The sequence below is a fragment of the Callorhinus ursinus genome, unplaced genomic scaffold, assembly GCF_003265705.2.
Source record: "Callorhinus ursinus isolate GAN/ISIS: 27379988/994484 unplaced genomic scaffold, GSC_fseal_2.0 scaffold19, whole genome shotgun sequence".
NCBI classification, from domain to species: domain Eukaryota; kingdom Metazoa; phylum Chordata; class Mammalia; order Carnivora; family Otariidae; genus Callorhinus; species Callorhinus ursinus.
In genome coordinates, this window is record NW_027397081.1 from 10,654,986 (window position 1) to 10,682,914 (window position 27,929).

Genomic DNA, 27,929 nt, shown 5'->3' on the forward strand with positions numbered 1-27,929 from the left:
AGTTTGCACAATTTTATCATTGTCATATTGGGTCTTTTTCACAAATCAGATGAAGTAGAAAAGGAAGGTATTATCACTTGACAGATGAGGAGCTGGGAGGAGTTTAAACAAAACAGGTGTGGCAGAAAGGATGTGAGATTCGGGTCTGAAAAATCAGGATTCGAGCCCTGCCTCTCCACCAACCAAATCTGTAATAATAATGATGTTTGTGTATTAATTCTTACAAAAATGGCTGTATTTCCCTTATATCCAAGTTCCCAGGGAGGGGATGGGTACCTCACTGCTGCCCCCATGCATGGCCAACACAGGTCACCTTCTCTCCATGGCTCCCAACAGATTGTTGCTCTTTCAGTTAATGAATACAGAGTGCTTTGAGTAGAGCCTGGCCTATAGCAAGCAGTCTATGAATGTTAGCTGCTATTGTTTATCTCTCTGTCCCCAACACCCAGCACAGTGTCTGGCACATGCCAAGCACTCAATAATGCTGAGGGCATGACCGAAGGGCCTTCATCGTCCAGTGCAGGAGACAGACATATATACACATAATGACAATGCACTGAAGCGAGTGCCATGGAAGTTATGATAAGTGTGTGTTGGCAGGGAGTGCGAGGGGAAGCTGCTGGTCATGGGAGGAAGGGTGAGGGAAGGTGCACTGAGGAGGTGACCCATGAGGCGGGGCTTAAAGAAAGAGGGAGAGTGCGTGCAGTAGAAAGAGTGGAACACAGACATTCTCGCAGGGAGGTCAGTATGTAGAAAAGTCCCTAGTTATGATATAGCAACATGTGCTCAGAGAAGAGCAAATAATTCAGTCTGACTGGAAGGTAGAGTATGAGGGGAATCATGGTGGAAGAGGCTGGAGCTGGTAGCTGGGGCCAGACGTGAAGAGCTTTGAATGTCAGGTTAAGGAATTTGGATTTTATTCTCTACCAGTAATTGAGAGCCAGTGAAAACTCTTTGAAGACAATAAATGAATAATTGTATTGCAGAAAGGCTGCTCTAGGGATAGTAGGCAGGATAGATTTGAAAGGAGTGAGACCAGAAGCAGAGGGACCAGTCAAGAAACCTTACCTTGATAGTCCAGATAAAATACAAGAAAAGTTTCATCTAAGGTTGGATCCTAATATAAGGTTGAATCCCTTGGATGTGTCAGCGGAAAAAAAAAGGAGGCAAAGATGGTGCTGAGGTTTCAGACTTGAGTGACTGGGTAACTAGAGGCACCACTAACTGAGTTAGAAAACATTGGCCTGTGAGCACATGAGGGTTTCCCATGTAGACTCTGTGTGCTGGAGGTACTATCCTGGTGTGCCCAGTGAGCTGTGCAGCTAGTGCTTGAAACCAGAAGAGTCTGTGAAGAGCCTGAAGGACAGCCCACCCTGGAGCTGTAGGTTTGGGATTGTCAATGGACAGGTGATGGCTTGAGCCATGAAAAAGAATGTGATCAGTCAGGGAGAGAAGGTGACCTGGATTGGCATGGGAGCCATGGCCAGGTGCTCATTCTGCCCGAGATCTTGGAGATGAGGGAAATACAGACAGTTTTTTAAGAATTAAATAGTAATAAGCAGACAGCAGGTGTGAGGAGCTATGGGAGTTAATAACCAAGTTGTCTATTGTCAAGCACCCTAAGAATTGAGAAGGCCTAAAACACTGATCAGAACAACCTGGTGTCACCTCCTTCCCTTGGACCTTGTCTATAGCTATGAGGCCTGGGCTTGCTGTAGGATACCAGCCTGAAGACAAGTCAGTGTGCCAAGAGCATCTCAAAGAAACCGAGCAAGAGCCACCACATTCCACCCCTAGCCTTTTTCAGTTACCTGATCAAATAAACCTCTTTTACTGCTTTTGGTTTATTTGAGTTGGGTTTCCTGATACTTCAGTCAAAAGCATGGCAAGAGCAGGTAATGAATGGGTCCCAGTGGGGACACAACTATCTGGGGACCAGGGGACTCAAGTCTAAGGGACAGACCATGCTTTCCCAGGCTCATTGCCTACACAGGGTCTAGATCTTTGGTTTCCCATTTTCAGAGCTCTGGACTCATCAGGGATACAGTTTCTGTGGCTCTTTCTTAAGAGTGAAGAAGCATCTTTCCAAGCAGACCCCAGTAAACTTGCCCCTGGGTCTCACTGCACCAAGTGGGTCACAGCCTTTCCTGAACGAATCCTGAGGCCAGGACTCATTCACATTGGTGTGGATTCCTAAAGCAGAGAGAATGCAGTTATTCTTAGGGCCAATAGGCCCAACTTTGGAGCGGAGGATGGGGGCTGCCTCCCTTCCAGCACATGGGGGTGGACAAAGGTTGGGAACCTGAACAAAACTGGGATAACTACCAAATGAAAGGGAAGCGGATGTCAGGGAGGCAACTAAGACTTCCACTAGACGAACCAACTTTACCAACTTTGAATACAAGCTGGTTTCCTAGTTAGACCTCCCTGAGGAGAAAATAAAAACACTGCCCATACAAATATCAGGGCCCAAGTTTTATTTCGTATTAGTAAGGTTGCTTTCATTTTCAAGCAGCAGCTATAACAGATAAACCCAGAAATCTCAATGGTTTAATACAGTCAAAGGTTTTCTTGCTCAAACTCTAAACAGCAGCCAGAATGATAGGAGTGGTCTGCTCTAGAGATGGCAGGGTCCCTGCCTTTGTCAAAGTGACACTGAAGGTCATCTGTGACATCAGTGTTCAGCCAGAAGAAGGTGGAAGATAAAGTAGAGGATCGAGAGGGAAGTACTATGGGCCATGCTTCCATCCATGGTTACATGCCCCACATGACTGCAGGGAAGTCTGGGGAAGGTCCTCCAACCATGTGCTCCAGAGGGAGTGGAAATGGATGTGTAAGCAGTGGCCAGTCTGTGCCCTGGCTACCTTCCCTGCTACCACCCAACCTTACCCCACCTGCTCCCTCCACACCATTTCAATTGCCAAAGAGAGAAAAAAGAACAGTAGAGAGGATGGAACGCTGGAGAAAAATAACATGTAATCTGTGAGCCAAGTAGAAAAAGAAGCAATGAAGAAAACAGAGAAGGGAAATCCAAGAACTGAAGACAAATACCAGGAAGGTGGACACATACAGTTCAAAGAAAGGAATGCCAAAAGGGAAACAAGAACCCTTAATCTGTCTTCATGCCTCAAGATGTTTCAGAGGATTGAATGAGCTGGGAAAGTGGAAGCGTTTTCAAGGTGGTAAAATGATGTAGTCATGAAGACATGACTTCTGATACCCTATGGGTTTCTTGCCACCATCAGAAGCCCAGCCTGCTGGCAACATTCCCAGCCTCTGGAATTGCCAGTCCCACCCTGCTCCCTCACTTTCTGCACTCCCAGAAGATCTCCAGCCAGGAAGATTGGACAACGACACCCTATGACCTGAAAAAATGCCCCCATGATTCCACAACCTCAGGTAGACCTTCCATCTAAACCCCCAAGAGGTCATGAGGGCTCACCTCCCCAAGTTACAATGTCCCTAGGCCCCTTGCTCACACTGGACTGGGACTGGACTACACTTGTACTGGAAGAGGAGAAAGAGAGAGAGAATAAATACAAGACATCTCTTGTACAGGCGGCAGGATGGGAGGGTAGGAGGAGAGTTTCAAAAGCTTTTCTAAATTTAATTATATGTCATTTTCTAATTGTACTTCATAATTGTGTAATTATCCCCAAGTATTTTTCTTTAAGTAATAGAACTCATAATTACATGCTAATTGAAATGTGTAATCTCATCATTAGGATATGTAAATACATAATAGTGTGAAGATAGGTAATTAAAATTCCAGGGATGACTCTGCCATAAAAACCTGTAACATGTTCCCACTTCTGTCCCAGGATTCTCTGCTCCAACAGGCTTTGAAATTCCACCTGGATGGGAGAGATAAGCCCCAGGATCCAGGAAACATGGAATGAGACAGTGCATTTACCAACAAACACAGGCCGTCAGGCAGTGAGATCGCCTGCCTGCCTCTGCACAATCCTAAATGCCCAAAATTCCTCTCTGGGATTTCCCGCTTTCACACTCTTCCCCAGCAGGAAGGAAGCCTAGACTTTCAGAACAGCTAAGTATGGGCTCTCTGATGACTCTACCCCACCTGAATGCCGAGCTCAGGGAGGGCTAGATTGGCCATGACACCAGACCCAAGTGATGCACAAAAGGAAGAATATATATCCACCCCCCACCACCGTATTAGTCAGGGTTCTCCAAAGAAACAGAGCCAGTAAGATCTACATAGACATATTTAAGAGGAGATTTATTCTAGGAAGTGGCTAATGTGGTTATGGAGACCGAGAAGTCCCATGATCTGCTATGTGCAACCTGGAGAAGTAGGAAAGCCAGTGGCATAATTCAGTGAAAATCTGAAGGCCTGTGCAGTGAGAGCTGAAAGTAAAAGTCCTGGTCTGAGTCTGAACACCTGAGAACCAGGAGCACTGATGTCCAAGGGCAGGAGAAGATGCATGTCTCAGTTCAAGTAAAGACAGTGAATTTACCCTTCCTCCACCCTTTTGTTCTATTTAAGCCCTCAACAGACAGAATGATGCCCACTCATGTTGGTGAGGGTAATTTTCCTTACTCAGTCTACCAATTCAAATGGTAATCTCTTCTGTAGACACCCTCACAGACACACCTGGAAGAAATGTTTTACCAGCTGTCTGGGCATCCCTTAGCCCAGTCAAGTTGACACATAAAATTAATCATCATACTTCCCCTATCCCCTAAACTCCTAACCTCTGTGATACCCCAAACCAATCACAGATCAAAATCTGAGATTTCCTCCATGGGTAGAAGCTGCCCCTTTAGGGTGGCCCACTAATCAGGATCACCCTGTGAGAGGTTTCAGCCAGCTGGACAGCCCCAAGAGGCAGGCAGAGAACCAGGGACACAGACCAGAAATGTGAGATGACACTCGTGGCTTCCCTTATAGGGCGGCAGGTGTCCTCATGGAGTAAATTCAAGAGCTAAGGAAGCACAGATAAGGAGGGGCATTTACTCAGACATAGGCAATGGGGAGGATGTGAGGACAGGCTTCCTGGAGGAAATGATATCTCAACTCAAGCCTGAAGGGTGAGTGGAAGATGGACCTGGTAGAGGAGTCAAAGTAAAGAGGGTGTGAGGTAGGGGTGACAATATGCACCACAACTGGGAGGTGAAAGTGTGGCCAGTTTAACTGGGTATAGAGCATGAACCAGAGGGTCAGGAGAGAAAGGCCAGAGAGGAGACAGGGCTGGGCTGAAGAGTCTTGTAACCTTCATTAAAGTTTGGACTCTCCAAAGATAATGTTATTGACTAATTTGGAAAAAGTATAAGGCTGGAAGGAGGGAAAGATAGACAAATCGATGGACTGATGGAGTGATGGCCTGAAGGAGAGCTACAAGCTGGCCTCCATGAAGGCTGTGGTGTTTGGTTCTCCTTCTGATTCCCTAGTCCCATGAGACCAGTGGCGAAGAGGAGCCTAAACCCCTAGACCCGGTGCTCTCCCCAGTCTGTGAGTTCATCCTGAGGACATGGAGATGTTCCCTTTGTCCATCCAACACTTCTTACCAGCTCTAGTCACTTCATATAGACACACACACTCCAAGTGCCCCACAACACACAACAGCACTAAAGACCCTTGACCTCCAAATCCCAGAGGAAAGACCTCTTCAAATTAACATACTTAAAGAGAGAATTTCTTAACACCAGACATACAGATTGATATTTTTTTTTCCCATCATCATATTTAAAAATGAGGATTTCAAGCAAGCCACTATAAGATTCAGGGTGTGACCCTCAGAAATCTCAGAGGTACATGGGTCTACAGCCCAGATGTGATAGGGCACACACTTTCCTGGGAAGTGGGGCACACACTTGCCTCCTGAGTACAGGGCCTGTTGAAGTATGGCTTGAGTGACAGAGAAGAGGAGGGAGGGTGGGTCTCTGCAGGGAACCCAGTGGAACCCCTTGGTGACAGCTTTGGTGTAGGAGGGAAGAGGAGGGGAGATTAATGTCAGAAATTGGAGAGAAGGTAAGTGGAGCCCCTACCTGTGTGTATTTTAAGCATTTTCTCTGTATACCAGTCAGATGAGGGTTGAATTATGACTTGACTCAGTGTCCCCAGATGCCAGCAATCTGTTACAAGACCCCTTCTAATCACTTACACTGAAGAATACTTATTACATGTCCTTTTTTCTTTCTTCTGAGATATCGTTTGATTAACATGAAGAAGTCAGCCCATGTGCACACAGAAATCCCCATGCCGATGTTGGAGGCCTTGTTCCACCATGATGTGCTAGAAGGCTAGGGATAAGGCATGCGAACAGAGGGATCCTCCGTACCCATCCCTGTGCTACTCTTGAGAGGACAATGGGGACCTTCTCCCTGATATTTTCTTGGAAGCCTGGAATCTCTACAGTCACTGAGGCCTCAAATGCCAGTCCTGGCCAGATGGCTTAAACCCCAACCCATTTATTCAGAAAAGTAACAGTTGCCTTGACTTAGACATATTCTTTATGAAAGTTTCTATAATTGGCTGCCTCAGAGAGACACACAATGGGGCTTACATTAGTAACAATACAGCAGCGTATTAAATTAAATTACATTTCAAAAGCCATTATCTACCTCAGAAGTCTTTCCCAGTAGGTCTGGAAGATGAGGCTGGATGGTTCCCAGCTGAGTCATTACCCAGGGCCTCTCTGGCGAAATCAGCGGGTGGGAGGGCAGGAGCAGATGGGACAGAGGGAGTCACCGGCCACCTGAAAATGGAGCTGAGATCCTTGGACATGTCTTGTGGCCTGAGACCCTGTCGTCTAGCTGTGGGTCCTCTGTCTTGGGTTGTTCGTCTCAGCACCTCTATGCCAGAAGCCGTGGCTGTGACAGATGGGGCATGGACTCCCGCATCACACAGGTATGAATTCAAGTCCTGGCTTTGCCGCCATGAGTTGAGGGTTGTAGAGAATTTTACTTTACCTCTCTGAACTTCGGTTTATTTCAGTAAAATAAAAATAGACACACAAATCATCAGACTGTTGTGAAGATTAAATTGGGCAGTGTCATTAAGTACCTGGCACATGATAGGTAAGCAACAATGGTCTTTTCTGGCCTCCACTGAACATAAAATATGTCCTACACTCAGGGCTCTTTCCTTGCCCCAGAAATTATCTCTGTAGCCACCCGTTGGCTGGCTCATCTCCCTCTTATCCACCCTAATAAGAAAATGGCTAGTATTTACCCAGCAGTTACTAACAAGGAATCTGTAAATGTTGAGTGATAAATTTGGAGGGCTGGGGGGAGTGGTCAGCGAATGATGTCCTAGAGTCTCATAAATAAAGCCATTCATCATCTAGTAGATAATGAGATACAGGGGTTGAGTGAGGGGGTGAGTGAGACTATGGAGTGGAAGAGATTGAAGATTCCAGAAGCCATGCACCAACCACTATTCCATACGGCCTGTCTTTAAAAGTTTAGAGACAGTTGGAGAGAGAAGACATGCAAATACAAACCAGGTGCAGCCACAGGATTGTGAGGTTATGATTAGCTGGGGGACCATAGAGCACTGTGTGCAGCCAATGCTAGTTCAGATGGCCAATATTCAGCAACGCAAAGATTAGAGGAAACAAGTTTGAGAAAATAGTATGAGGGCTCAATTATTGCGAAGCTCTTCTGTTCCGGTTCTCCCAAGAAGCCAAGTATAGAATCAGAAATGTGGATTTTAATCCCAACTATTCTGTTGTTATTGTTGTTGTTTTTTATTTAGAGAGAGCATGAGTGGGGAAAGGGGCAGGGGGAGGGAGAGAGAGAGAATCTCAAGCAGACTCTACGCCCAGCACAGAGCCCAACACCAGGCTCAATCTCACAACCCTGAGATCATGACCTGAGCCAAATCAAGAGTTGGACACTTAGCTGACTGAGCCCCCCAGGGGCCCCCAGCTGTTCTCTTTAAAAGTTGGTAACATTGGACACATCACAACCCTTCTGAGCCTTAGTTTTCTCAACTGTAAAATGTGGATAAGAATATTGGTTTGGGTTCCAAGATTAAAGAAGAAAGTGATCGATGAACGGTATATAGATCAATGATTCCCAGGCCTACCTGAGTACTAAAAGTACCTAGAGTGAAGGCTGAAAATATAGATTTCTGGGGTGACACAGTTCTGACTAGCAAGGGCAGGGCAGAGAACATGTTTTCTGACTGGTGCTCCCTTTGACTGAACCTAGCCAGAAGCTGGCCACCACGGAAGGTGGGTGAGGCACCTTGTGGGAGTGTTTCTCCCGGCACATACAAACAAGGGGACAAACAGAATCATTTACACTCTCCCCTTCTCAAAACCTGGTTGCCTACCGCCTACTAACCTGAGCCTCATCTCCCTAGCTGAACACTCCAGTCTTTCCAGACTCTTCTTCCACTCACTGCCCACATACTTGAGTCTGAAATGGGAGTCAGTTGGTATCACTTGTTTTCTAGTGCTTTTCATCTTCTCATGCCATCCCACCTGCTAGAATGTTCTCCCCAGCCCCAGCTCTGTTTTCAGAGATCCTACTCGACCTTAATTTAAAGGCTGTCCTGAGCTCTGTCTCCTCCATCACAACATCTCTGATCACCTCCAGCCAGAAGGAGTCTTCTTTCCTTCTGCTACTATGAATTTCATGTGTGGGTCTTGTAGGACTCACCACACACCATCCCACACCACACCAGCCATCCATCCCCACCATTCCTTGTGGTGAAGTCATCTGTGTCTATCACTTCCCCTGTGTGATTAAAAGCCCCATGGAGGGTAGAAACTGTATCTTATATGTCTGCATTCCCTAGTTCTCAACACTGTCCTGCTCAGGGTGTCTCGCCTTCCTTCCCCTAGCTCACGGATTCCCATGCCTTCTTTAAGGTCCAATCAAATGCTAACCCCTCTATCCATAGGGCTGGGCAATGTATACCTGGCACCGTACCCCACCTAGGGAGGCAGGGCTGTGTTAGGAGCACACACTTTCAAATCTGAGTTCAAACCCCAAAACTCTATCAACTCAAAAACTGTGTAACACTGAGAAATTTATTTAACCTCTCAAAGCCTGTTTCTTCATGGCACATTTTATAGCAAATGAGTTCATATATGTAAAGCATTTAGCACAGTGCTGGGCATATATATTCAATGCTGAATTAGTGTTAGCTTAATACTAATACTTCACTCTAAGCTCCCTGAAGACAGGACCTGTGTCTTGATCTTTGTTTCCCTGGTGCCTACACAATGCCTGGTATATAGTAGGTGTTCAGTATATGTCCGTGGGCTGCATGAATGAATTTGCATTTAAAATTCAATAAATGCCGAATTAATGTATTGATTGTTGGTTGGCTATTGGTTGGTTGGTTGTTTGATTGGTTGGCTGATTGGATGGATGAATAGAGGTATGGATGGTCCAATAGTAGGTACTTTACTGCTGATTGGTTACATGAATAAGTAACTCAGTAGCTATTCAGTATATGTTGGCTGGTTAGTTCATTGCTTAAAACGAATGAACAAGGAAATGAATGAATAATAGGTATTTAATAAGAAGGTTGGTTGTTTGCATGGTTGAATTAACAAACAGATTTTCCACAAATAGCAGATGTTCCATAAATGTTGGCTGGTTGAGTGAGTGAACAAACATCCCTAAAATATAACAACAGCCTGGAGCCAAAGCCAGAGAGGCCACAGCTAGAGGATTGGAGGGGGAGAAGGGGGACAGAGCCCGTCCCCATCAACTGCCCCAGAGGTGGTTCCCTTCTGCCTACCACTTCTGAAGCTCTCCCCTCCGCCCCACAGCTGTGTCTGCGTATGGCCTGGGGCTGCAATGTACAGATGGGAACCTGCAGGTGGGGAGAGGACTGGAGATGGGCCACCCCACCCTCTCCTTCCTACTCAGCCAAGGACCAACCTGCACAGGCCCCAGAGGCCCCCAGTGCTGGCCTCCCTGCCTCACTCCTGGGGCGGGGGCGGGGCTGCACCTCTGAGCTCTGTAGGAGTGAATTCAATATTACCTCAGCTCCCCAGGGGCAGGGATGTCGGCTCATTGGCTCCCATTCCTTGGCCCTGCTTTTCCCCTGAGGCAGCCCCAGCCGTTCACGTCTCTAGTTAATGAATTATTTTGCAACACGTCTGGAGATGCATGAACTAGAAATCTTACGCATGTTGGAGGATTTTGCCATTTCCATTAAATATGCCATTCATTTGGTGGGTAATTAAATGTGCAATAATGGGCTCTAATTTCCATTTTAAATGACTTCCTAGGAGCAGCAGAAAGGGAGATGCAGGGTGTAATTTTCTGGAAGAGCCTCCCCCCCAACCCTAAAGCTTTTTCGCATGCAGAAGAAGGGAGAATTCAGTAAAATAAAACTGGTTTTGATCCTGTTCCACCTGTGAGTCATCTACAATTACCCCTGTTGGGGAAAGAGACAAGAACCTACAACACCATAACAAACCCCCGCCCCCAAAGCCCCTGGGGAGCCTGGGGACAGCCTGAAGGGGGGAGGTGTTGAGCAGCAACAGTAGCTGGGGCGTGGTGAGGAGGGAGCATCTCTGTAGACCCCAGACCTTCCTCCTCCTCTGCATACTTCCTACACTGTACAAGTGTGCTGTATGTGAGCACACACAGCACAGGGTTGGCCTTCTAACCCTAGAAGCACCTCTGAGCCAGCTGCAGGGAGGTGGCCAAGAAGCAGGAGGGAAGCAATGGAGTCCACACAAGGAATGAAAAGAGCCAGGCGTGAAATGTCCCCTCATCAGGAAGCAGCATGAGCTTTGAAGTCAGAAACATCTGGGTCCAAATTCAAGCTCCACCACTTGCTGTGAGAATACAGTTGAGTTACTTCACCTCTCTGAGCCCTATTGTTCATCTGTAAGATGGGAGTAGTCAAACCCCACCAAGAAGATAATTGTAATAATCAAAGGATAAACAAGGGATAGAGGCCCACGGTAGCAAACTCTCAATAAATCACATTCCCTCCTGCCCTTCTCCCCTTCAGCTGGCATAGAGGGCCAGGCTTGCCTGGGTCAACCTGCAATTCCAGGGTCCCCAGCAGGCACTCACCCTCTGAGAGGTGCCCTGATTTCCTCCCTGCTCTACAGCATCATCCCTTGGACCAGCTTGCACTGGTCCCGTTCCTGCCCCTCCCTTGGTCTCATGTCCAGGACAGCCCCAGCATTCCCGGGGAAATGGGCCTTTCAGCCTTTCCCGAGGCAGGCCTGAAGTTGCAGAGAGGCTAAAGAGTCCTGAAGGAACTGCGCTCCTGATGCAAACACAAAGGTGGCACAAGGCACGAGGCAGGGCTGAAAAGGCCAAGACTGGGCCAGTGGTTTTCTAGCATGGTCTCTAGTGAGATCACAGACCTCCTGGCCAGCCCCCAGACGCCCTCCCTCAGTAAATCTTCAGAGGCTGATGCCTGGAGGCCTGGAGCCAGGCTGTCCTGAGTTTGGAGGGCCCAACAGAGGGGCTGTCCCTGACTGGGTCTCTCCTCAGCTTGGCAGAGCCTTGTAAGCGTGGATGAGGGTGCCGGGATGGGGCTGAGGGCACTAACTCATGCTGTCTCCCTGCTCCTCTGGCTGGTCCACACTCTGGGCATCTGGAAAGGAGATCAAGTACATAACTCTGAGGACACAAACCAGGTTGTCTCAGGATCTCAGTCCAGGAGATGGACTGCATAATGGCCTGGCCAGAAATAGACTTGGGGTAGAGGTAGAGTGAAGACAAAACGAAAAAAAAATAAAAATCTGGTTGACTCAAAGCAGAGGCTCCACTCAAATAAAAAAGGAGATATGGATGAATGTGTGCTGGGAGGGGGCGTGGAGTCATTTCTGAAGTGAGAGCAGAGACTAGAACTGAAAGGGACCCCGAAGACAGTTACCCAACTACAGGGCCTGAGCCCCATTCAGTGAGGTGAAGGGGGCGGCCCATATCTCCCTCAAGCCCCTCAGGGTCTGCCCCAAAGTTCTTCCATTCACTGATTCTTCCCAGCTCTCACTCTTTGCTTACTCAATTACTCAACTATTCTTTCTGTACTGTCAACTTTACACAAAGCAGATTCTTCTTATGACAAACATCATGGGTTTTAGAAGCAGGCAGACCGGGCTTGAGTCCCTGTTCTGTTTTTATGACTTTGGTTCAGTTACTTGAGGTCCCTGGGTCTCAGTTCGTACATCTCTGGAATAGGATCGTCTTGCAGAGGAGAGGAAGAAGTACCAAAGCACTTACCGTGACGGCAGGCACACAGTTCTGTGTGAACTAAAAGATTAGTCATTGTTGTTACTATGAACACAATATGCTAAGATGCTGAGGTGCTCAAAACACGATTATCCCCTTGGAAAATCAACACCTAAGATATACCATATAAAATCATGTCCCCAAGGAAAAGAGTGTTCTGTTCTTCTTATTGCCTATAGCACACATGATAAGGTTTTACACATAATAGGAATTCAGTAGCTATTTGATAAATGGAGTTAAATTCCTTAAGGATCAAGGATGAGCCATTTGGTGACAGTTGATAGAGAATATGACTTTATACGGGGGCATTGGGCTGCAGAGGTGGCCATTTTAGTTTCGGCATTGACACAGACCCAAATTTAGACAATCCATGAAGTCTACATGTGGACAGTCTCCAGAGGTTGTCTTTATGGTGTTTCATTTGAATTTTTCTGAAAGATATAGGACATAAAACATTACATGTAAGCTGTCAGGTATTATCAGCATTACAACATTCATCTCTTCTCTTTTGTGCAATATTTAATCCTTCCTGGAGAAATGCTGATGTGCAAAGCAATCATCTGGGGCAGGTACTGAGGGGGAGCCAGGCAGAATTCATAAAATCATAGGGCTGGACACAAATCTGGAGGCTCCTCCCACAATACGAGACCATGAGGGCAGAAGGGACTTAAGAGATCACCTTCATCCTTCCCGCTCATCTGACAGATGAGATCACAAGGTCCAAGGAGGCTCCGTGTTTTGGCCAAGGCCACTGGCTGGCTAGTGACAGGGCTGGGACAGAGTATAGTCTTTTGACTCCACTTTGATAATCTTTCCACTACACCTGGCTGTCGTGTTCCCTGAACATGAATTCATCAGAGACAAGCAGATGACTGCTTTCCTTCCCCAGGAGGCCAGAGGGACGCCAAGAGCCTCACTTAGCAAGACAGAGCCAAACGCAGCTCCTTATGAGAAAGAAGGCAATGCGGTGGAGCATGGCTGCACTCAAACAGATCCCTGCTCTTCCTAACCCCCCAGCCACCACTCTCTCCACTGGCTTTCAAAGAGATGGATGCTGTTAAGCAACTCTACATGTGCAATTAAGCCAGCTGCTCAGGAGACTTAATCCTAGACACAGTTAGAACGACGCCCGCTTTTAATAATGAAAACAATCTGAGGAATATTTAAGCGAGTCACAGTGCAGTTGCCATATGTTAAAAAAAAAGGATGGGACCTGAGAGATGGCCCCCGGGGAGGGCTAATGGCCACCGGGGCCAGGCTCTCCCAAGGTCAGGAAAACCTTCAGAGCCCCCATGTGCCCTCTCTTCCCAGCCCCGGCCCAACAGGAAGATGCAGGAGAGCGACGGGCAGCAGCAGAAGTGGACACACTGGGGGCCTTCGGGGCATGGAGGACATTGAAGGGCCTGGGAGCTACATGTGGACCCAGCACCTGCCTGCCCACCCGCGCAGGGTCCCATTCCACACACAGTCCGTGCCTTGTTCTTCTCGATAGCTGTTGCCAAGTCTCAAGTGAGGATTAAGGGACCTCCTTCACCATTTGATATCCAGAGGCTGACACAGTTCTAGTGTGCAGTGAGCATTTAATAAATGGGGGTGAAATAACTGATAACTTTCAAGCATTGGCTTTCATTTCCCTGGCAACTTTATAGAATATTTCTATCATGTCCATTCTTCACTTAGGTATTTGTGACCTTTCAGATGTGGGTGGCTCTGAGCACCATTTCACAGATGGAAAGCTGAAGTCTGAATCAGTGAGGGGGACTTGCCCTGGATTACAGGGTAGCCAGAAAAGCCAGGAATCCAGTAGGTCTTTTGCCCTGTACTCCTTCCATCACATCAGGTGCCTCTCTGCCCTGAGCTGTTCCATAAGAATAGTATTTAAAAGGGTGGGTGGCTCAGTGGGTTAAGTGTCAGACTTGACTTCAGTTCCGATCATGATCTCAGGGTCCTGAGATGGAGCTCAGAGACTCAGGGAAAGGAGAAACTAGAGCAGACGGTGTCTGAGACACTTGGTGGAAGTGGAGCCCAACACTGGGCCTTGAGGAAAGGTGAGAACCTGGCTGGGTGAAGGGCGCAGGAGCTGGGTCAGAACAAGGCAGATGGAAGCTGGGTGGATTTCTCAAGCAACTATTATGTGTTTATCACAACTATTATGCCAGATGCTGTCACATCCATCACAGCTCATTCCACAGAAGAGAGAAGCAGCACAATGTGAGGGCACGGGGACAGGGAAGAGATCAGACTACAGCAGAGGGCCTGAGTAGGAGAGGAGTGGGATGAGAGGCAGAGTCAGAGGAGTTCAAGTTAAGGCAGACCTTGCATGCGGGGCTGGGACACCACCCCTAACTTCCCATGTGCTTGCCACAGCACTGTTTCGTGATTGCTCCATAACGTGAGCTAAGCCAGGAGCGACCTCAGAGCAGAGACCGTTTCCTACATCTCTGCAGTGGTTCCCAGATATCAGCATGCCTCAGAGGCACCTGAGGGCTTGTTCAAACACCAATGTAAGGCCCCGCTCCCAGAGTGTCTGATTCAGTAGGTCCGGGTTAGGCCTGAGAATGTGCATTTCTAACAAGCACCCCGTCTCACAAATGGCCCCCATTATGCTTGCTTCACGAGGCGGTTTTCTCCCACATTGAACAGAGCTGGCTTGTGTGACCAATAGGGTATTGTGGAAACAGTGGTGTGTGACTTCCAGACGAGGTTACAAAAGACACTGTAGCTGGCTGCTTCTCTCTCAGACTGTTCTGGCCACCATAATGTGAGGACACTCAAGCAACCTTGAGGAGACGTGCACAGGGCTTGGAACCGAAGCCTCCCACCAGCAACCAACACCCACGTGCCATGTGAATGGGCCACCTCGGAGGCAGGTCCTCCAGTCCCACCCAAGCCTCCTGACTGCAGCCCCAGCGGCGTCATGATAGGCCCGAAGCCAGAAGCTACAGAAACTATGAGGAATCATAGACGGCTATTGTTGGTTTATGCCACGAAGTTTTGGGGCCATGTGTTAGGCAGCCGTAGGTAACTAACACACCAGACGGTGCGGACGCAGCTGCTCAGAGACCAGCGCTATTTTAACCATAGTACCTAGCATGTGCCTGGCATACAGGATGCACTCAAAAAATGTTTTTTTAATTAATTAGTGAGTCAGTGGATGGGTGACCGAATGGATGAAGGTGAACGACTTACAGCTACAAGTATCAGGGAGCCGTGGAGTGTGGGAATGTTAGGACGTCAGAGATATTTGGGGATATTTGCTGGGAACGGTCTGTGGAACTGCGGCTTGCTGGGGGGGCCCCTGATGGCAAAATTGCCAGCTTAGGGTGCAGTGTGCACTCTAGGTTCCAATGTCTCTGTCCAGGGACTTGCAGGCAAGGGAGGCTAGGCCTGGGGACTGCTCTCTCCAGTTCTCCTTCCAGCCTGCAGAAGACCTGGGCCTGGTCACATACTTTGTGACCATGCCCAGAAGACCATGACCATCTTTCATCCCTCTCCCGGCTCTCCTTTGTCAGCCCCTCTGCTCCCCTTCTGCCCGTCCCCTCTTCTACTCCTCCAACAGCTTCACCTTCCTCTACAAGCCTGCACGGGAAATATTCTGCTGCTGGCCCCATGATGATTCTGCCTCCTCCCAGCCTAGGATGTTTTCTCCCTTCAACATTATTCCCATAAAGCAGTTCACAGCACAAAGCCACAAATATTTCCCAAGCACCAGCTGCCTATGCCAGCCAGCACTAGACTGAGTATCTAGAGACAAGTAAGACCCATTTACATGTGAAAGACTTCTAGTAAAGACTTCAAAGTACTCAGGACCAGCATCTCTGTTTCAGCTCAAATCCCTCTGTGCCAAACTCCAACCTCCGCCCACCCCCCACCCCCATACACCATTGCTATCTCTTTGGGGCTGGTGTGGGGATGGGGGCTGTGACCACCAGCCTAAGCTGGGCACCACCTCACTCAGTGGCAGAAACATGCAGAAAAGTGTTAAACAAGGGTGCCTCTATCAGAGAGGACCTCTCGTCACAACCCTAGCCCAGGACAAATTCTCTGCTCCTCTAGATATCTGATCATTGCATTTGCAACTAGCCTGGAGTCTTGGAAGAAAGCTGACTTTACTCTGATGCTTCACCAGCTCTCTCTCTCTCTTGCTCTATTGGTTTCAGTCACTCTGCCAGGGCTTCAGACTTGTTTATCTTCCCTTGCATCTTGGCTCAGGGTATTTGTGTAGCAATACTCAGGATTCAGTCGGGATTTCTGAAAAACACCATATCTGATATGCTACAGAAGCTTGGGGGTACCTGGCTCCCTTCTAAGCAGAGTTTGGGATGCTGAGCCGTTTATTTTTAGCATTGTTATGGTCAGGGTAAGTGAGCCCATCCAAGCCCCCTTCTCTCCTGTGGGTCTCAGAGATCACTTTCCAGGATGCCCAGAGTCTCCAAGACAAGTGGAGTAAGCCTCAGGGGAGGGAGCTGAGCCCAGCCTCAACTTCCAGCCTGTCCCAAGCCTTCCCCATAGGAGCTCTGGAGTTATTTGATGATACAAGTAAACTTGTCCACATGAGGAAACAGCCCACATGGTTCCACAAAGGATACAGACCACCCGTGTCAACTCAGGCAGTGCCCACTGTAGGAACATTTCAGCTCTGCCTATTCAGGCTCTCAGAGTCTGACTTCTGGCCCCTTCCCTGAGGCTGCTTTCTGTCATGAAAGCCCCTCACACCTAGCAAGTCCAAATCAGAACGTTTGATCTTCCCCCTCTATCTGCTCACATTCATTAAGATCGCCAACAAGCAGAAAATCTTTACGTATTGGGAAGCTATCCAGCTTCTGGTGGGTACAAGCTTTCCAAAACCCTAATGTTCACGTGAAACTTCAAACGGCATCATTGTCAACCCATCCGTTGCTTCCCTCAACTGGCAGGCTCACTCTCTTGCTCTATTGATTTCAGTCACTCTGTGCATTTTTGTTAATGTCTGCGAAATATCAAATCTGAAAAACCATAGTTTTTTCTGTCAATATATCTCATAAGTAAAATGGCGTTCTGTGGCTAGTTCAGCTTGCAACTCAGTCATACAAGTGTTTTTCCTAAACACCCCCGCTGTCTTTCAGTGTGCAGCAGAAGGGCACTACGGGTGCTCCACACATACTTAAAAAAGACATACATATCTTGTCTCAAAAGTCAAAATTTAATGAAATTAGTACTCTACTCTTCATCAAAGATACTCTTTAGTGAAACTGGATTTTTTTTTTCAAATGTGACTACATGGTAGTGAAAAATATGGTGAGAAACCACTACAACAGTTTGGTGGCATTGTCTTGACCTGTGCCAAGGCACCAGCAGTTTTAGCCACCACTGTTTTTGAAGCGTCAACACTACGGAAAGGGTGAATGAAATCTTAGTATTATCATGAAAAGAGTTTTAACCATACAGATCCCCTGAAGGAGTCTCAGACCCAAGAGGTCCTCAGACCATACTCTGAGTACTACTGGGATAGAGCAAAAGTGATTAGCTAGGACAACCAGATTCCCTCTCTGAAATTGTTTAAACCAAGAAACACTTAACCATCAAGGTAGCTAGCAGGGAGAAGTGAATTTGAGAACAGTAGCACCCTAAGATCAGAGCGAGCAGGCTCCTGTCTTGGCTGGGCCTCACACCTCAAGGGGCCAGTACTTCCTCTCTCATGCCTAAGACCTGTGGTGAGGGAGGCTAGCAGTATCATCTAGATGGAGCACCCCAAGCCTGGACTAGGACTGGCAAAAGCCCTGTTCTCTGTTTCTTCCCTTTGGGGACCTCACAGACCTTCTACCTCATATGTGGGATTAACAGATTCCCTGACAGCTCTAGACTCAGAGCAATGAGGTTGTCACAGGCCCTCATAGGTGGGTCCTGGTTCCAGGAGGGCAGCCTGGTAAGAGGATTGCTTCTGTTAGCCAAGGCAGTATTTCTTTCATGGGATTACAGAAGGTTAGGTGATCAGGATGGTATTGTCGTATTTCTTTTGGTGACATTCACTTCCGTCAGACACAAGATGAGTTCGGGGCTTCAGCCTACCAAAGGTCCATCACCAATCCTTGGGCTCATGTGTCAGCTCTCATCCATCTGTGTTCATCCATGGTACTCTCTTCAGTCTACAGCACCCAAGGACAGTGGGGTCACCCATGCTCCCCCACCATTGGCATCTCTGCTTTCTGCAAGCTCCATACCACATGTCACACCACCCTCTGGGGAAGGCTGGGCCATCTCTTCCAATGGCTTTAGAGATAATGGTTCCACCATGCCAACAGGTCCTTCTTATCAATGTCTTCTCTTGATTCTGATGGATGTGGTGACATCATATTCTTTCAGGTTAGTCTTCAACCATCCAAGACAAGGGACTTTCCAACTTCCTCCACCTGTGTGTCCTTCATGTATCCTCCCTGCAGGTGGCAGTGTATAGAATACTAGAGTGGAGTCAACGCTAAAAGAGATCATATTTTAAAGCACCTGAAGAAGTCAAAAGAAGACATGATTGGAAATGTCTTAAATTCACCTTCATTTTTTTTTTAAGGATACTTGTGCTGGATATAAACTTCTTGGCTGGCAATCTCTCTTTCAGGACTCTGAAAGTGGAATCCCACTGCCTTCTGACCTCCACGGGTTCTCATGAGAAGTCGGCTGTTAACCCCATGGAGATCCCTTGTAAATGATGAGTCACTTCTCTCTTCCCACTTTCAAGATTCTGTCTTTGGCTTTTGATCATTTGACTATAATGCATCTAGGTGTGACTCTCTTGGAGATTGTCCTTCTTGGAGTTTGTCAGACTGGTGTATGGATAGATTAATGTTTTTAGTCAAATTTGTTTTTAGCCATTATTCCTTTAGATTTTCTCTCTGTCTCTTTCTCTCATTCCTCTCCTTCTGGGACTCCATTTATGTAAATGTTGGTGACTTGATAGTGTCCCACAGGTCTGAACCCTGAGTTGGGTCAAATAAAGACAAGCCTTGAGAATGGTTCTCTTCCAGGGAGCTTCCATATGACTCAAACAGTAACACTTCTTTGGGCATAGGGTATTTTGGAGAGTCCGAACCCATTCTGCCCTCTTCTGTGGCTACTAAGATGCTGGTTTTCACAGAAAACATAGTTGTGAGGCTGCTGGTTTCCGAGATTCCTGTGGTGCTGGGGAGAGGGGGGATGGGAATAGGACAAGATAAAATACTATAAAAACATGGTGTTCTTGCTGACATTTGGCCACTTCTTGAGTAAATTATCCTCAAATTGTTGTGTATCTTAGTTATATTCCAGAATTCTAGAATAGTTGATTTTGACTATTTTTGCCAGTGTTCTCATCGCTTTTATGAAGAAGATTTTTGGAGGTCCCTCCTCCAACATTCTAGAAGTGCGTTAAACTGAACACCCTGGTAGTGGTCCTATTTGAAAGAATCTCAGTGAGGGAGAACATGAGCCATGGCTCAAGCCAAAGTTATAAGGAAACAGAAACTGAACAAGATGAGGAAGAGCAAACAGAAGCTATAAAGTGAATGAAAAACACAGAGTATCGGGGAGGCATGTTAGTTGGTAGAAAGAAGAATAAGGAGTAGATACACCGAGTTGCTGAGTCACTTAGTGGCCAAACATCAGAGGAAACGCACACAAATTTCTGCTGCTGATGTCCCTTCAGACACCTTGAAATCAGAACCACCCACCTGTTTCTGCTCTTCCTGAGATCTGTTCAGCCTCTCTCGGGATCTTTAAAATAAAGTCCCTATAAAATGAAGTAATTCGACTGAGTAGCAACTCCTTCTAACCAAAAGAGGCTAATAAAACAGCCAGACAGAGAAAAGGGAAGGAAATCCCGGGCACAGATTTCAGCACATGCAATGGCACAGCCAAGTCATAAAACAGCCTGGAATGTTTGAAAAGATAGAAAACGAGAGCCAGAAAAGAGGAAAAAGCTGAGAAGCAGGAGAAAAGAAATAGTCAATATTCAGAAGGACAAGGATTGTATTTTGTAGTGGTTAAAGGAGATGCTAGAGGAAGCTGGAAAATGTTTGGTATGGTGATTTCTGTGAGGCGAGGGCAGTGCACAGCTTTATATCCTGGATTTCCAGGAGTATGCCAGGGTTTGATACTCCCTAAGTTGGGTTAATACCCAGAGAATCCAGTCTGAAAGGACCTGTTCTTCAAAGCGGAAATTCTCAAAATGTGCTGCCAGGACCAGCAGCATCAGCACCACCTGGGAATTTGTTAGAGATGCAAATTCTCAAATCCACCCCACCCCATCCTACAGAATCAGAAACTGCATTTAACAATCCCTCCAGGTGATTCGGATACATGCTAAAGAACCATAGGTCTACAGGCTGAGGGAGGTCTCTGCTTGGACCTAGTGGGGAAAAGTCCAGGTAGAATTAGAGAGACACACATGCCTGGAACTTGGCAAGGTGAGACATTCACCCTCTATGAGCCCACCTGCATGCAGCTAAGACTGAGGAAGCCTCACTCCTGGTCACAGGACTCTGTGTATCTCCATCACTGGCTTAGGGTGGAAGTGTGGAAGAAGGAGATAGAGAGGGGAGCATTGCATGTGGTAAGGGCAATGAACTTGAGCCCCTCAATGAGTGGAAGGATCCAGAATATCCTAGATCCAGACCTATCTTAGCATTATTGTAGGTCCCCACTTTGGTTTTCTAGCTGATCAGAGCTGCACTGTGCTGATTTCAACATAAACTCAAGATTGTAGAAGCAGGAGAGTGAGCTGTCCTCCCCCAGGCTATGTCCCTTATTCCCTTAACCTGGGATGAGAATGTTCAGGATTGACTTGGTCAATTCTGAGACAATTCCACCTCTACTCCTACCTCAATGGTAGGCCTACATGCAAAACCAGCTCACTCAGTCTTCAGCAGCTTTGATCACATCGTTTATCAATCCTCAACATTAGAATCAATAGGGGAGCTTTCAAAAAAAGTTTTAAATCTGAGCCCCAGCCCAGAGCAATGAAATCAGAATTTCTGAAATAGGCCCATCACTGGTATTTTTAGGGTGATCTTTATTTTTTAGGATGATTATATTTTAGGGTGATTGCTGTGGTGAGTCTAACACACAGCCAGGGTTGAGAGGAACCACTGATGACTGTGGTTCCCCTGCGAATCCCATCCTCCTGTCATGAAGGAAGAGCCCCATGTGGCAGGGGCACGGCAGCCATGACAGAACATACCAAAAGCTGCAAGTGGCTGCACACCGAAGAGGTTCCAAGAGGTGGAGTGAGGGAAGTGAGACTAGAGAAGTGGGAGGACCTGGATTTTGCTGTAGTGTGTGTACCCAACTCAAGAGTTCTGATGTTATCCTGAGGACACTGGAGAACTGTAGACAGACCTGGGCCAGGGAAGTGTATACCTGGAAAAATCATAAGGTGGTGGAGGTTTAACATGAGGACCAAGTGAAGGGAGCCGGTACTGAACTGTGTAGTTCATACGTCTGGCTCAGCGCCTGATACAAAGGAAGTGTCCCAAAAGCACTGGTTCCCTCCCTGCTCTTTTCAACTAGGAGCAGTGGTCTGGCCACATGGAAAGAGACGACACACTCATTCTCAGAGCCGCGGTTAGGTTGGAACCAGCTCCTTGCTCATGGAGAGGGCTGAGCTCAGCACACTCTCTGGGAGTTGACACCTGGAGGTGTGTGGGCTGTGAGCAGGGGCATGAGATCTCTGAACATAACGCTCAGACTAACCCCGGGGAATGGGTACAGAACACTGGAACCTGAGCAGAGGCCCTCGAGGGTCACGTGGCAATCATGACTTATGCTCACTTGGGTGCGCAAGGCCACCAGGAGTCCGGGAAGGCTGCTGAACTTCCCAGTGGTGATCCCACAAGGTCAAGCAGCTCCCGTGAACTTCTCTATTCCCCTCACTAGTCCTTTTGCTCTCCATGCTCCAAGAACTCATTTAAATCCTTCCTTGATGTGATTTTCATTCTCTGCTGTGAACACCAGAGATAACAAGCTCTCCTAGTGGGAGATTCCTTTTGTTCATCCTGAAATAAACTCTTTCCAAATTCAGCTTTGAGACCCAGCCAACAGGTCAGCTGCCACCCTGACCATGACCTGCTTCTAGTGTGTGCTGCTCCTGCCAATGCATGCAGCCCTGACTGACGTGTCTTCATTTATTCAGTCTGCTCAGCTTGGCATTTGTTCTCTAGAAAATCCAGCCTGGCCTCTCAGGACCTTGTCTTAATAGACTGGTTTTGCAATGGCTGTCCCCACCCTGCTGTTTCCTATCAATTTAGCCGCTTTGCCAACTCACTTTCATTACAATCTGCTCTTAAGCTTCTCAAGCTCTTACCTTTGGTGGAGGCTTAATGGGCTGCTTCTCTTTACTTGGAAGGACCAATGCCAGAAAAGGGTGGACCTGAGGAGGACCTGGGAGCCAGGACCACCCCTTACCCAAATTCTCAGCATCCCACCACCCTTTCTGTACTGGGTCTGTCCCACCCAGTAACTTGGTATCTTGGATCCTGCAATTAACAGGGAGACAGAGGCTGCCTGGCTCACCGACCCCCTAGGACAGTTTCCTGACTCCATGATACCTGATGCTTCATGATAGGGCCCAAACCCATCTCCAAAGAATACATTTCAACAAAGTTCACACATATGTTAAGTCCCTTTCCCCACCTATACTGCATATTGCACAATTTCTGCTAAAAGCCCATCCTGAACATCAGGAGAAGAAACTTTGTTCGGGGTGCCTGGGTGGCTCAGTTGGTTAAGCGTCGGACAAAGGCAATGTTCATTCCAATTAAAAGGTATTTGAGCTCAGGGGTCTAACGCAAACTCTCACCTTGAAGAGGACAAGACAGCACAGTGACTGGTATGCAGGCTCTAAGGACAGACTATGGATTCAAAGCCCAGCTCTGCCACCTACTAGCTCTCTGACCTTGGGCAAGACACATCACCTCTTTGTGCCTCAATGGGGATAATGATAGTGATCATCTCATAGGATTGTTACAAAGGTGAAGAGTGTCGATACACATAAGGTGCATGAAACGTGCCTAGTACACAGCAGGCGTTCAGTAAAACGAGCTGGTACCAGTTTCCTTTTGGGGGGCTTCTGTGCTTCGGGGAAGTTCCGTAGTGTACATGGGTAGAAGTTTCCAAACGGACATGAGGTCTTTCGATAAACTGACATTTCGCTTGGGTTCTCCCAATGCCCACAAATCACAGATGAGACAAGTACCAAGATTATACAGATGTCACATGCTGTCCAAAGGAAAGACAAACCCAATGTACCCACCCCACCTTCCCGCTCAACCAGTTTTGAGAGAAGTGCCTGTCAACATCCAACTGAAGAAATGTGTATTAATGTAAGCCTAATTGTGCAACTTTGGCCATGGGAGGACCAGCTGCTGTCACCCGGTGAATGACCAACACAAATAAGACACTTAATACCCTTCACTCAGAGGAGGAATAATCTCGTATGTCTTCAGTTTCCATATGTGGCTTGGGGTTTCTCAAATAATTGATTTAAATCTCATTTAAAACATATTTTAGCCATCTAAACCATAATTAAAATGTGTTATATACCCAGTTTTGGTACTTGGGGACCACCAGCCAATTAACCTAGCTTACAGAATCAATTCATTTTTATACAGGCCTCTGAATGCAGTTTTCCTCTTTTAATTAAGGCGTGTCCTGAGACTGAAAGTCAAGCTGTGCAAAACCCATTGCTATTACCAGCAACCTCACCGAATAAGTCAGGATTCCTTGGCGCTCTGCAGCCAAAACCAAAATCCGGAAATAAACTGGATCTGTTATATTCACTAATATAACTCTGTAATTTGATGCATAGCCCCTGACTTCAACTTCTTATACTCATCAAAATGACATCACTGTTCACACTGATTGATTTCGTATTAAGTAGGTATTGCCAATTTGGAATTATAAAATAAATGCATGCTAATAAAACACTGCTGTGTGCCACAAATTTAAGAGCTCCAAATGAAGATTTTTATCTTTAAAGCAGTTTGAAACCTTACACTAATGGTTAGTGCCCCTCAAAGCCCACCTGCATGTCTCTTCCAGAATAATCTCTCCATTTGACACATATACCCTCATTATATATGACTGTGACTCTCTCCCACTTCAGGAGTCTCAGAGGCTCCCTCCCCACTTCCCATGAGACAAAGTGAGGACTCCTTGGCTTGGCTGCCACATAGTCACTGGTATCAGACCCTGTTCTGGGTCTGCAATCGAAGAACAACTAGCACAAGACCATTTGCCGTTGCCCAAGAAATATCAGGTATTGCTGTTCCCTCGGTCCCAAAGGCTCTTGCTCTCTCTTCCCCTCCTAGCCATATCCCCGCGTCCAGCCAATTCAGTTCCCACATGCATCAGTCAAGGCCCAACTCAAGCACAGTCTCTTTACCCAGGCTCATGCCTTATCCAATGCTCCCGTAGCATCTTACCCCGGGTCCTGTACTGAAATGGTTGGTGTACATCTCTGAGCTCCCTGTCTGACTAGGAGTTTCCGCTGAAATAGTGAGATATTTATCTCTACATTCTGGCACACAACAGGCAGGTAACAAAAACAAAGGAAAGGCCGACGGGGAGACGGGAGAAGGGAGGACGCGGGGAGGGAGGAGGGGGTAGGCAGAGGTGAGCAGAACAGATCAGGGAGGACTGGATCCTTCATGGTGACCATCCCGACAAGGCAGACACAAAACTAAACACAGCCTCTCGTGCCACGCTGCCCACCTCCTAGAAGTGTGCAAGACCTTCCAGATTAAGCTATGTTCCAGACTATTCTGTTATGTGCTCTGTCAAGATAATAAAGACAGACAATTAGGCAGGGCACTGTGGGGGCTGGGAGGCTTAGTCTTTTCTACTAAAAACGTGATTCAACCAAGGCTTGCCTTCTTGTGAATCAGAGGCAGCATTTTGTTTTGGGCTTTCTAGTCTGCACAAATATGTTGGTATGGAAACCACACTCCTGAGGTTATGATCGAAACATCATTTGCCTCCACTGGCTTTCTTAAAACCTTACATGCTGATAGTAGGTGGGAAATTTCTACATTTACCACATCAGTTCTTTCTGGCAACAAGCATCTATCCATAAATGGTTGTAAAGTAATTGTAGCAAAGTCTTTCAAAATAGTTCCCATTTGTGCTCTCTCAGCAAATAACAAATATAAGGAGTTTTTAGTGCTTGTCCGCAACCAGATCGTGAACCCCTTGAAGACAATGCTATTTTATTCAGTTCTGGGTGCTCCAGGCTTAAATGGGGCATGACACCAAGGAGACATCCGGTAAATGGGGTTTGACTAGATAAACATGACAACGGGCAGATGTGCCAACATGGATTGGAAGCCATAACCTTTTCCATTTGCCTAGCTCTCTGCAATCGCCAAAGCCTTCTTGTTATTTAATTTGACTTGGTTTTCCCATCTACTCCATGGGTTATGCAGGACATATTTTATTAGTCCCATTACATAGAGGAGAAAAGAGGAACTCAGCAAAGTCTAGAGACAGCTGGGCTCAATAACAAGCGACAAAGACCAGATCAGAACCCAGACTCCGGGCTCCTGGGACCAGCACTCTTCTCTCCCCACCGACCTGGCCTCCCCTAAATGCCTCCCACACATGGTGCAACAGATACCCAAGCCACAGGCTCCACATCAGGCTCAAGACCCTGAGCTTGCTTTTGTAAATACAAGACACTGTTTTATGAGTGTCTTCTACGGTGATTTAGTTTGATATGAATTGGCGAGGGCTGCCGTTAACAGAATACCACAGACGGCATGGCTTAAAGAACAGAAATCTACTTCTCACAGTTCTGAAGCCTGAAGTCCAAGATCAGGGTGCCATCAAGGTCAGTTTCTGGTGAGAACACTCCTCCTGGCTTGCAGATGACCACCTTTCCACTGCGTCCTCATATGGCCTCTTCTCTGTGCTTATGAGGAAAGAGAGAACGCTGGTGTCTCTTCCTTTTCTTATAAGGACACCAGCGAAGACCTCATTTAACCTTAATTACTACCTCCCAAAGGCCCTGTCTCCAAATACGGTCACACTGGGGGTTGGGACTTCAACACATGCATTCGAGAAGACAATCTGTCCATACCAGCTCTCCTAACTGCGTGTGGATTGTATCCTGGCTCCTCCCCCACAGACATTTCCTGACCCTACACATCCATTTTTCTAATTAGCTTTGACTCACCTTCATTTTTTTCTTTAATTTTTTTATTGTTATGTTAATCACTACACATTACATCATCAGTTTTTGATGTAGTGTTCCATGATTCATTGTTTGAGCATAACACCAGTGCTCCATGCAGAACGTGTCCTCTTTAATACCCATCACCAGGGGGCGCCTGGGTGGCTCAGTCGGTTAAGCGACTGCCTTCGGCTCAGGTCATGATCCTGGAGTCTAGGGATCGAGTCCCACATCGGGCTCCCTGCTCAGTGGGGAGTCTGCTTCTCCCTCTGATCCTCCCCCCTCTTATGCTCTCTCTCTCTCTCTCTCTCATTCTCTCTCTCAAATAAATAAATAAAATCTTTATTAAAAAAATACCCATCACCAGGCTAACCCATCCCCCCAACCCCCTCCCCTCTAGAACCCTCAGTTTGTTTTTCAGAGTCCATCGTCTCTCATGGTTCGTCTCCCCCTCCGACTTACTCCCCTTCATTCTTCCCCTCCTGCTATCTTCTTTCACCTTCATTTTAATGAATTCTGTTCCGTTAGAGAGTTCTGGAATACAATCCATTCGTACACTAGAATTTTTCCCTGTGCTTATCTCAGTTCATTTCTGAGTGGCCACATGAGTGGGACTCCTAAAGGATCATTCCACTTCTCCACTGAGCGTGAGTGCAGGGACTGCCAGAGGAGCCGGGCTGACGCGGCGGTCCCTGGAAGGTGGCCAGGGGTGCTTTGTCATACTTTAGAGGAGTGGGGGCACACGGGAGAGGGGGTCTGCTTCTGCCATCTCACCTCAGTCTCACTCAGGGGATGCAATAAATTTCAGGTGCCACAGAGACCAGAAAGAGAAGCCGGCCCTGCTCTGGGCTGCTCACTTTGTAAGACCCTGTCCTGTAGGGCCGGCACCGGATGAGGCAGGAGCCCCCCATCCTTGTGTGATCCTGAGAGCCACGCCTCACTTGCCTCACCCCAGGCCTGACCCTGCTGTCGTGCCCTTTTTGACCACTCCCTCCCTCAAGGGAGAAGCTCACAGGGCTGAGGTAATGTGCCCACTCGGAGTCCCTGTGCCCCCTTCTAGACCCCAGAATTCAAGTGGTTCTGAGGCACAGGCCTCTTTCCCTGAGGGCAGACCCCACCGGTGGGCACAACCCTAGGCAGGAGGAATGCCCACATGGCTGTCCACAAGGCTCTGTGTAGGAGGGGCTGGACCAGGAGGTGGGAAGGAAAGTGGCCACATGCTGGCTCTCCCCAGCCCACCATGCTCCAGGAAAGAATCCAAGGATTTGAATCTGGTCTTCCACATCTTTAAGAAGGTTTATTTGGTCATGGCAAGACATTTTTAATTTAATTATTTGCTAGTTTGATGTCTTACTTTTAACTCTTTAGACAGGTGGTATATGGCCTTCCACCCACACTCCTGCCCTAAGCCCCACAAATCTTAAAGTGGACCAGGCAGAAGCAGTCTTGAGAGGCTGACTTAAGATTCAGAAGCCCCTGTAGGGAAATGACCACACACACACACACACACACACACACACACACACACAGAGGCAACTACAGGTCTTTGTTTCTTGTATATGACCAT

General features: G+C 47.3%; 1 protein-coding gene across 8 annotated transcripts in view; it reads right to left on the bottom strand.

Annotated features, from left to right (window-relative positions):
* Window positions 1-27,929, bottom strand: part of TMPRSS5 (transmembrane serine protease 5) — a 102,106-nt gene that overhangs the window by 56,584 nt on the left and 17,593 nt on the right. For 2 of the 8 annotated variants that reach the window (XR_012381504.1, XR_012381503.1), the window contains exons 12-14: window positions 27,516-27,647; window positions 26,766-26,896; window positions 25,981-26,101 (exon numbers count right to left, since the gene is read on the bottom strand). The exons of 5 other annotated variants lie outside the window; for them this stretch is intronic. The gene's annotated coding sequence lies outside the window, so the exon portion shown is untranslated. Of the gene's footprint in view, window positions 1-6,836; window positions 6,943-25,980; window positions 26,102-26,765; window positions 26,897-27,515; window positions 27,648-27,929 lie in introns of those variants that run through there. One more of the 8 variants, XR_012381505.1, reaches the window with a different exon arrangement.